General features: G+C 50.0%; 1 long non-coding RNA gene across 1 annotated transcript; it reads right to left on the minus strand.

The window, feature by feature from the left end:
• Positions 1-1,877: 1,877 nt before the first annotated feature.
• On the minus strand, positions 1,878-9,471 carry LOC140695923 (uncharacterized). Its single transcript, XR_012071769.1, has 4 exons — positions 9,046-9,471; positions 5,504-5,700; positions 4,599-5,150; positions 1,878-1,969 (listed from the first exon to the last, which is right to left on the minus strand). It is a non-coding gene; the product is annotated as an uncharacterized lncRNA (long non-coding RNA).
• Between the last annotated feature and the right edge of the window lie 28 nt (positions 9,472-9,499).

Here is a 9,499-nt window from a genome sequence, read left to right on the forward strand (position 1 = left end):
ATCCAATAGCCATTTGTGCCATTGTCTGAACACACTCCGTGAAGGTCCCCACTGCTCCCTCTGCGCCCAGCTAATACACACTTTTCAGCGGATGGATGCATGGATGGGCAAACAAACTAATGGGGCTGTCCCTTCACACCCCAAGGGGCTGGTGCGTGGTCAGGGCGCAGGGCTGGGGGAGCCGGGGTGGAGGGGATGCTCGACTTGGAGTTCAGAACCACCCATCAGTCCCACCTGCGTCTGCGCGGACTGTGCACCTGTTTGAGACCGGCTGCCCCGCCATCGGCTGACAGGCGAGACCCCAGCCCAGAGCTGTGCCCACCGCCCATCGCGAGGACCAGCCCTCAGTCGGGAAGGCGGAGCGCTGGCATCAGCGTCTAGAACCCCCTCCCTTCCTCTTCACCCCCGCCCCCCTCGCTCCCCGTCCTCCTCCCCACGCCCCCGCCCTCCTTTCTCGCCCTACTTCTCCCTCCCCACCTCCCTCCCCTCTTCCTAGCCTCCGGTGGGGTCACGGCCCTGGCAAGCCTTGAGACCCAAATGCTGCATTATGCGATTATTCGGGTCTTTCATCCCCGCTTCTCGCGTTCCCTAGCGCCCCTTTGCGGGGGGTCCCAGGCGGGTCGGTCCGGGCGGGTAGGGTCGGTGCCCCCTGGTGGCCGCGGGCGGCGCGGGGCGGGGGGCGGGGGGCTGGGGGGGCGGGTCTCCTTTCACTCCCTGAACATTTCATTCAGCAGCCGCCGCGCGTTGACTGGGCGTCTGTCTGTCTGTCTGTCAGGGAAACTCTTAAAGGCGCTAGAAAACAGGCCAAAGAGACCCCAGATCCCAAGAAACAATCAGGGCGGGGTCGGGGGTTCGGGGGGGGGCAGCAAGTGTGTCACGAGCTGGGGCCTCTCCAAACCTGGGGAGGACGCCTCTTCTCAGGGGTCACCCTGAGGAGAAGGGAGGGTGTAGGCAAAGGCACAGAGGTTCGGGGTGGGGCGCCCCGGAACCGCAGGGTTAGGAACTGGGGGGTAGGGCGTGGTTGGGAGAGTCCGGGGAACAGGACCCTCGAGTCTCTATTAAAGTGTTTGGGCTCCTCCCACCCCACACCCCGCAACCCCTGCAAGAGCAGCCCTGGCAGCGCGGGGAGGGTGGGATCAGCTTTGCGTTTGGGAGCGAAGCGCCCCCTGGCTTCTGCGAGGGGGAAGGGCAAGCAAGAAGCCTTGGCGCAGGCTGTGAACTCGGAAAACCGGGGTGGGGGTGTCCAAGAGGAGCCAGGCGGTTCTCGGGTCTAGGGGCCCACGGCGGACCAGGGCTGGAGGATGGCTTGAGGCCCGGAGGCCCCTGTGACCCCGACACAGCCTGGCCCCGCGCGCGGAGGTAGGGGGAGGAGATCACATATGATTGTGGCCCTAACAGGGGAACATTTAGTGACGTCTAATAAAATCACAGATATGCCCTTTGACCCAACAATATCTTACAGATACCTGCCCATGTGTCAAGCGAGACACAACAGTGATTCATTGCTACATTGTATTTGCAAAGGGTTGGAAACAACCTAAGTATCCCTGCAAGAGGGCTGGTTGGATAAATCATGGCCCAGCCATACAGTGGAACAGTGTGTATCTGTTCCAAGAATGAGGAAGCGCCCTGTGAATTGACAGGGAGTCATTTCCATGATATATTGTCACATGAAAGAGGCGGGGTTGGGAGGCAGCCTATAGTGAGCTACCATTTGTGGTCAGTTCATTTATAGTTGACTTTCAAAGATCAAGGGATCATATTATAATCTCTAGGGAAGCCACCAAAAGCATGTGCAACAATTTATTAGAAGGAAAGTAGAGTAACAAAACCGATTTGGAGCTTAGTGGTTTGATTTTCAAGGGGGATGAAGAATCTATATACAATTTTGCTTCTTACTATGTAGAGTATCTCCAGAGAAATTAACAAGCTGAGAAGGGTCACCTCCTGGAAGAGATGGTTCCTGCATCTGGAGAAAGGAGTGAGAAGGAGATCTTTTCACCAAAAGGCTTAGGTGTCTTTTAGGTTTTGAACCACGTGTATCTAGCTACATCCCCCGACAGACAAATACAAGTGGATGTGTGAGGGGACCCCCACCTGCTAGGAGGTTGTTGGGTGGCCAAGTTGAGAGGTGACATGAGCCAGATGGGGGTGCTGGAAGGGGTGGGGAGGGGTGGGCCCGCACCCCCCTGCCATGTGTTTAGGAGACAGAGAAGTCCATGCAGCAGCGGGAGGCGGGGGCCAGGGAGAGTGGGGAACCCAGGGCGATGCCCCCATTTCTGGGGCTCCCAATCCCGGGGAAGGGGGTCTAGAGGAGGGGGCTTGGGGGAGGCAGGTGAGTCCAGTTTGGGCTGATTTGTCTTTTTTCCTGCTTCACTGGTCCCCACCTCCTTGGTGGAGATATTTCCTCCTGTGGGCGGTCTCGAGGGGAGGGCAGCTCCCAGGCCACCCTTGTCCGTCCAAGTAAGCCCTGGTGTCAGATGCCTCCTCGGTCATCCCCCTCTTCCCAGAGCCCCTGGGCCCCTGTCTGTTTTCTCGGCCTCCGCTGGTGAAGTGACTCACTGCAAAGGGAACTAGGGGGCCCTTCGGGTGAAGTACTCCGTATCACGGCTGAGGTGGTGATTACATTCATGTATCTGTAAACTCAGTCGTGGAACTACACATGCCAACTGGATGTTTACTGCAGGTAAATTACACCTCAGTGAAGGTTTTAAAACACACACACACATATATATGACATGGTAACAATGGCACAAAAGGCAAGAGGGGTCTAACCATGTCTTTGCTTTGTCACGGAAGTGATAAAAGTACTAATTTACCTTTGACTGTAATAGATCAAGGGTTCAGATGGTAACCTCTAGGGTAACCAGTAGCACTACGGACAACTATTTATTAGTGGGGAAAACAGAATAATAAAATACGATTAGTATAACAGAAGAGGGAAGGGAGGAAAAGGACGGAACAGTTGGACAAACAGAAAACAAATAGGAATATTTAAACCCAAATATATCAGCGTTACATTAAATATAAAAAATTTAAATACTCCAGTGAAAAGATAAAGGACATTAGGAGAAAAAAATTCACAACTTCATCCTGCTTACGAGAAACAGATTTAAAATATAAGGATCCAGAAAGACTGAAACTGAAAAGATGGAAAGAGATATATAACATGACAAAATTAACCAAAACAAGTCTCTCTCTTTTTTAATGGAGGTACTGGGGACTGAACCCAGGACTTCGTGCAGGCTAAGCACACGCGCTCTGTCACTGAGCTATACCCCCACCTCCAGAAAAGACAATTTTTATATTCCCCAATTTTGGGATATTAAGCAAGACTTCTAAATAACCCAAGATCAAAGAAAACAGTCACAAAGGCTGTTGGGAAGCATTTTCAACTGAGGGGAGAGGGAGGAGAGGAGAGACAAGGGGAGGGAGCAAGAGGGGGAGGGGAGGGGGGACGAGGGAAGAGGGGCACCGTTACAGGTAGTCCAGACATTTAAAAGACCCCAGGAGAAGTCCCAGGGGGAGGGTGCAGCTCAGGTGGTAGAGCACATCCTCAGCATGCAGGAGGTCCTGGGTTCAATCCCCAGTACCTCTTCTAAAAATAAATAAACCCAATTATCTCCCCCAAAAAACTTTAAAAAATAAGCATTAAAAAAAAAAGACCCTAAGACAAGCTCTACTTTCAGTTAGGATGTAGGAAGTTCTGAAGGGCAATGAAAAAACTGTGGATATTTCCAAGATTTGGGGGTTTCAAAGCTTACAGTTTTAAGGCCAACGAAGACAAAATTAAGAATACAAAATGAGATAGCAAAGCAAATAGTTGTGTGGGATGAGAAAAGAAATCATAACAAATGATAAATTTTATAGGACAAATATTTTTTAAAAATAAAAAATCCAGAAAAAATATTTATGTTAATTAATCGCCATACATCTCTTTATAGTACCTTTTCCTTACTTTTTTCCCATACGTACTCTTTGCTTGTCTCTTCTTACTACAGTGATTCTGTAATATTTTTTACCAAGAGAACGGAAAGTCTTTAGCATAGTTGATCAAAATTTGGCTTTTTATTGTTAGCTAAGAACTTTCTTTCTTTCTCACCCTCACAACTTATTGGGGATGCCCAGGTGAGAGATGATCAGACTTGTTAGAGAGCAGAAAACAGGCTGCCTTGCTCCCAGGCGAGCTGGCTACCTGTAGGGCGGCCACAGAGTTGGGCCCCACACAGAATTCTGATCAATTCAACTTTGTGCGAATATCGTCAAAAACAAACAAAAATGCATGGTGCATTGAAACGTGTACTTTGCATGATCACCTCTATTCCTGATGGGAGAGAACTTCCATTCTGACCGTGGAGGAGAACCAAATCCTCTGCTTACAATTCAATAAAAAAATTGTGATGGAAAACACATAAAATTTACTATCTTAACTGTTTTTAAGTGTACAGTTCAATGGTGTCAAGTACATTCACAGTATTAGGCAACCATCACCTCCATCCATCTCCAGAACTCTTCCATCTTGAAAACTGAAACTCTGTCCCCATTAAATGCTGACTCCCCATTCCCCCTCCCCCAGCCCCTGACAACCAACCTCCTACCTTCCATGTCTCTCAATCTGACTCCTCGAGGTCCCTCGTATCAGTGGAATTACACAGTATTTGTCTTTTTGTGACTGGTTTATTTCACTCAGCATGATATCCTCCAGATTCATCCAAGTACCCTGTGTCAGAATTTCCTTCTTTTTGAAGGCTGAATAATATTTCATTTTACAGATGGACTGTATTTTTTTATCCACTCATCTGTTGGAGGACAGTTGGGTTGCTTCTGCCATTTGGCTATTGTGAATAATGTTGCTATGAACATGGGTGAGGAAATACCTTCGAGACTCTGCTTTTCATTATTTTGGATGTATACCCAGGAGTGGAACTGCTGGATCACACGGTCATTCTGTTTTTAATGTCTGAGGCACCGCCATACTGTCTTCTACAGCAGCTGCGCCATCTTACACTCCTCTGCTTACGGTGTTACATGTCTGCTGGTTGCAGGAATTTTCCAAAGCCTGGCTTCTGGCTCTGACTGCTGTACTACCTTTGGCCCTGGATCCTCATATCACACCAACAGCAAATTGTCACTGAAGGTGGAAGTCATTCCTGCACAACGAGACAGGAGGGAAGGGGGCAGGGCATAGCCATTAAAGGAATGACGCAGCATTTGGCACCAAGATGGCAGAAAATTCAACTCTCAGTAGACCTTGAGGCCCAAGATGGCCGGAGATGTGACCTCCAGTGGACCCTGAGCTGCATTACACGCTCATTGTGATATATTAATGTGGTAAATGACACACCCACAGGCGCCATGACAGTTCCGGGCTGACCATAAAAGGTCAAAAAGTGGGCAGTGGCTCAGTTCCTGGGAATCCCAGCCTCTTCTGGGTAGTTGGAATAATCCTCCCACTTGTTAGCCTGTGAAGCTACCGAGCCCATAAAAACTAGCAACACCGCACCTCGTGGCCGCTCGCTCCGAGACGGCCCGTACGCTGTCTGTGGAGTGTGCATCTCTCTGAATACATCTGCTTTTACTCAACTGCGGCTCACTCTTGAATCCTTTCCTGTGCGCAGCCAAGAATGTACACTTGGCGAGACGCATCCCAGGGACTCAGCCAAGATCTGGGACACGGCCATCCTTTGTCACCGCATTTTCCTGTATCAATACGATGACCAGCAGTAACTTAACTATACACAGAAGTGACTACAGACCACACACACATATTCCACTCAGTCCAAACTGCATGTACTCCCAGTTTGACTTCCCCCTAGCGCAGCCTCCCAAATACCCATGACTACTTCAGTGCCTTCCGGCACAAGGGCAGGTGTGACCAGAGGGCAGGTTAGATGGAAAGAGATGCAGTCCCAACCAATCGCAGTTAAAATATCTTACCTTTTCCATTTTCGTAAGACATATGCCCGTGTGAACACAATGACAAGGCACCTCCCAGGGCCTTGAAGAAAAGCACCTGCAGTTGAGGGGCCCGGTGCTTAAATTTTATTAGCTTCATTGAAATTTGCCTCTGTCTGGCACATTTTTAAAAATATTTATCTTGGCAACATAAACTGTATTTATAAACAAATTTTGATGTTCAGCCCTGTAGGTAGAGAAGTTTAATGTTGCTTTGGAACAAGCTGACTAGGAAGACGAATGTCATCTGGAAAAGACTGTCCCACTTGGAAGCAAAAAGAAGGCTGAAACCTCTGTATCAACCCCATTTCCCACGCCCCCATCATTTGCTGGCAGCGAAGGGACTGGGTGGGAGGCTTCCTGGACCTGGGAGGGCTTGTACGTGTGAAGCCGGGGAGATGGGTGGCCACGCCTCTCCGCGGTCGGACCTGAGAGGGAGCAGGCTGCTGACCCTCCGCCCAGCACAGGGGTGTTAGGAGGCTCTGTTCCCTGCGCCTAAGTGGGTTTCTCTTCCTATGAGGCAACTTCGCCCTTTCTTCCAGGGAGTCATGAGCGTGGGTGACCAGCAGGTGGCAGTGTTTGCCGACGGGGACGCTCCGTCGCCATCTCGTGGCCGAAAGTGAGCACTACGCCTCCTCTCCCGTCCTAAGGGTGCAGTGAGAATCTAGTCCCCGCTGGGGAGTACTAACCACTCACTGCGTGCTTCATAGACTGACCCAGCGGCTCAGGAAGGAATATTCAGATTCTGGGGCCCAAAGGAAGTATTTTCCAAGGCCCTCCTTGCCCTCGTTAATAGAGGATCAATAAACACCCATCCCAGGTACATCCTCCCCACCCCTGCCCGTGCTCTGCCCCAGAGAACGGGCTCCTCAGCCAGGATTCAATATTCAGACCCTGAAACAGGCAGGGAAAGCGCCCCTCCATGTGCAAACATTGTGTCATTGTTATCTGCTCCAGAAGCTGGGGTGTTTCAGGAAGTCACGGCTGTTTCTTTAACTGGGGTCCTGAGCCTCCCTGGCCTCCCTCTCCTTCCCAGCCTTGCCTCACCTCCCCATCCCTGCCTCCTCCCTCCCCCTTCTAGCCCCCTCCTCAGTTTCTGTGCACTCCCGGGATACGCCCCTATCTGAGGAGCCTCAATTTGTTGTCCTCGTGACCGTGCCCTGATCTAGAGGCTGCACTGAACTGAAGGTTCAAATGAGTCAAGTAGCCTCATCCACGCATTGAATAAACATTTCCCGAGTATCTGCTCTGTGCCAAGGCCTGGGAAGACAGTGGTGAACCACACAGATTGGTTTCTGCCCTCAGGAAGCTGCTACTCCTGGAGGAGGAGAAATAAGAAATGAAAACTGCGCTGCAGGCTCTGTAGCAGGATGAGTTTGGGTGCCATGGGCACAGAGGATGACGCCGACCTCTCCAGGCAAGATGAACTCTAAGCTGGACACTAAAGGATGCAGAGGAGTCAGTCAGGTGGTGAAATGGGGAATTGGTGGGGAGAGGGGTCCCTGGAGACAGGGCCAGAGCCAGCTCCTCCCAGAGAGATCACTCTTGCTTCCATAGAGAGCAGATCAGAGCAGACAAAACTAGAGGGTCACTGAATTGGGGTGGGGGGTACAGGGTGGTCAGGATCTCAGTGGATTCCCTAAGGTTCTGGGTAGTTTGCAACCAGCTTTGCAGATTCAGAAACTGAATTCCTTCAATACTCAGAGGAAGGGGTGCCATATTTAGCAAATAAAAATACCCCTAGCTAAACTGGAATTTCAGATAATGAATAAATGATTACTGTCTGTCCCCAGTATTTAATTTTTAAAAGTATGTCCCCAATATTATGTGAAATTCTAACTTAATTGTGTATACACTATTTTATCAGTCAACTCTACTGATAGTGACAGTCTTCAGGATTGACTCATGTGTACCAAACTCACAGGGGGCTGATACACTCACAGGGGAATGAAAATATACATCCGTTATTCAGATTCTCCTTTCTGGAAAATCAAATCAATGCAGAATACTGCTTGGTGAGCGTGGAATGAGAGCAAAGGACAGGAGTGTAAAAGGATACTTCATCTCAAGGCATGGAAAATTCTGGAGAATCACCCTGGCCTCACTGCACAGAATCTTCTGTGGTGGTAGAAGATGCAAGTTCCTGCTGGAAAAGGCAGGTCGGGGCTGCTAAGCCCTCAGGTCCAGCCTCCCACTGAAACACGCAGCTTCTGTCCACCATGTGCTGCTGATTGACTCCTCACTGTGCTCTCGGAGGGGCCTTCCTTTCAGAGTTCCAGGGCTCCCAGCCAGTGACATATAGCTCACACTTGAATTACAAATTTTTCTTTTGAAAAGGGACTTTGTGGTCTTTGCAGCCATTTATTTGACCTTCTGAAATCCATCTAGAACAATGAGGTAGTCTTTTGATTCAGAAATCATTTCTCCCCCTCACCCCAAAAAGGACATTATAAACTCATCTACAAAACACAGACTTGCACACTTAGTAAACAATCTTACTGTTACCGGGGAAAGGGGGTGGGAGAGGGTAAGTTAGGGAGTTTGAGATTTACAAATGCTAGCCACATATTATATATAATAATATACTTTTTAAGTTTCTGTTGTATAGCACAGGGAACTATATTCAGTATCTTGTAACCTTTAATGGAAAAAATATGAAAACGAATACATGGTGGTATGTATATGAAAGACTGGGACATTGTGCTGTACACCAGAAATTGACACATAGTAATTGTCTGCACTTCAATTTTAAAAAATCATTTCAGCAACTTGGGGTACCCATATCCAAGGGGTCCCTTGCTCTTACTGATTTTTATCTCCTAATATTCTCAAATCCAGTCTCTTCTTTCCATCCTCACTGCCACTTCCCCGGCCGGGGCAGCATCTCTTGCCTAGATTACGCAGCCTGTCAGCTGCTTTCATCTCAGTCCACTTTTGCCCTCTTTGGTCTACTCTCTACACAACAGCCATAGAGTCTTTTAAACGCATAGATCAGATCCGGCACTCCCTGCACAAAAGCCTTCAAGGGCTTTCCATCGCACTCAGAGAAAGCCAACCCGTTAGGTACATCGTTTTTAGGATCTGTCTGACCTATGTCGACCTCCGACTCTTCGTCTCCCCTCACTTTGCTCCAGATAGTTTTGTCTTCCGTCACTTCCTAGAATGGTCCCTGTCCCTCGCTTCAGGGTCTCTCACACAGCCGCTCACTTAATGCTTCTGTTGGGTTTGAGTGGTGCCCGGCACAGCAGGCGAGGAGTAACTGTCCGAGAAATGAAGGGCCGACGCCCGCATTCCGCCCCGAGCTCCCGCGCGGAGGGCGCTTCCGGGCTCCCTGTGCGTGGAGGCAGGCGAGCCTTCCAAGCGCAGTTCCCCCGCGCTCGCCGTTTTCACATCAAACTCCTCGCGGCCTCCACGCGCCGCCAGAAAGCTCATCCTGGGGCAGCCAGCAGGAGCGGAGGTCCGAGCCCGGACAAAACCTCCCCGCGTACCCGGGTTCCGGAAATAATTCTTTACGGGGACCTTCCCGTGCAAGAGGGCGGACCGG

The sequence above is a fragment of the Vicugna pacos genome, chromosome 4 (assembly GCF_048564905.1).
Source record: "Vicugna pacos chromosome 4, VicPac4, whole genome shotgun sequence".
Taxonomy (NCBI): domain Eukaryota; kingdom Metazoa; phylum Chordata; class Mammalia; order Artiodactyla; family Camelidae; genus Vicugna; species Vicugna pacos.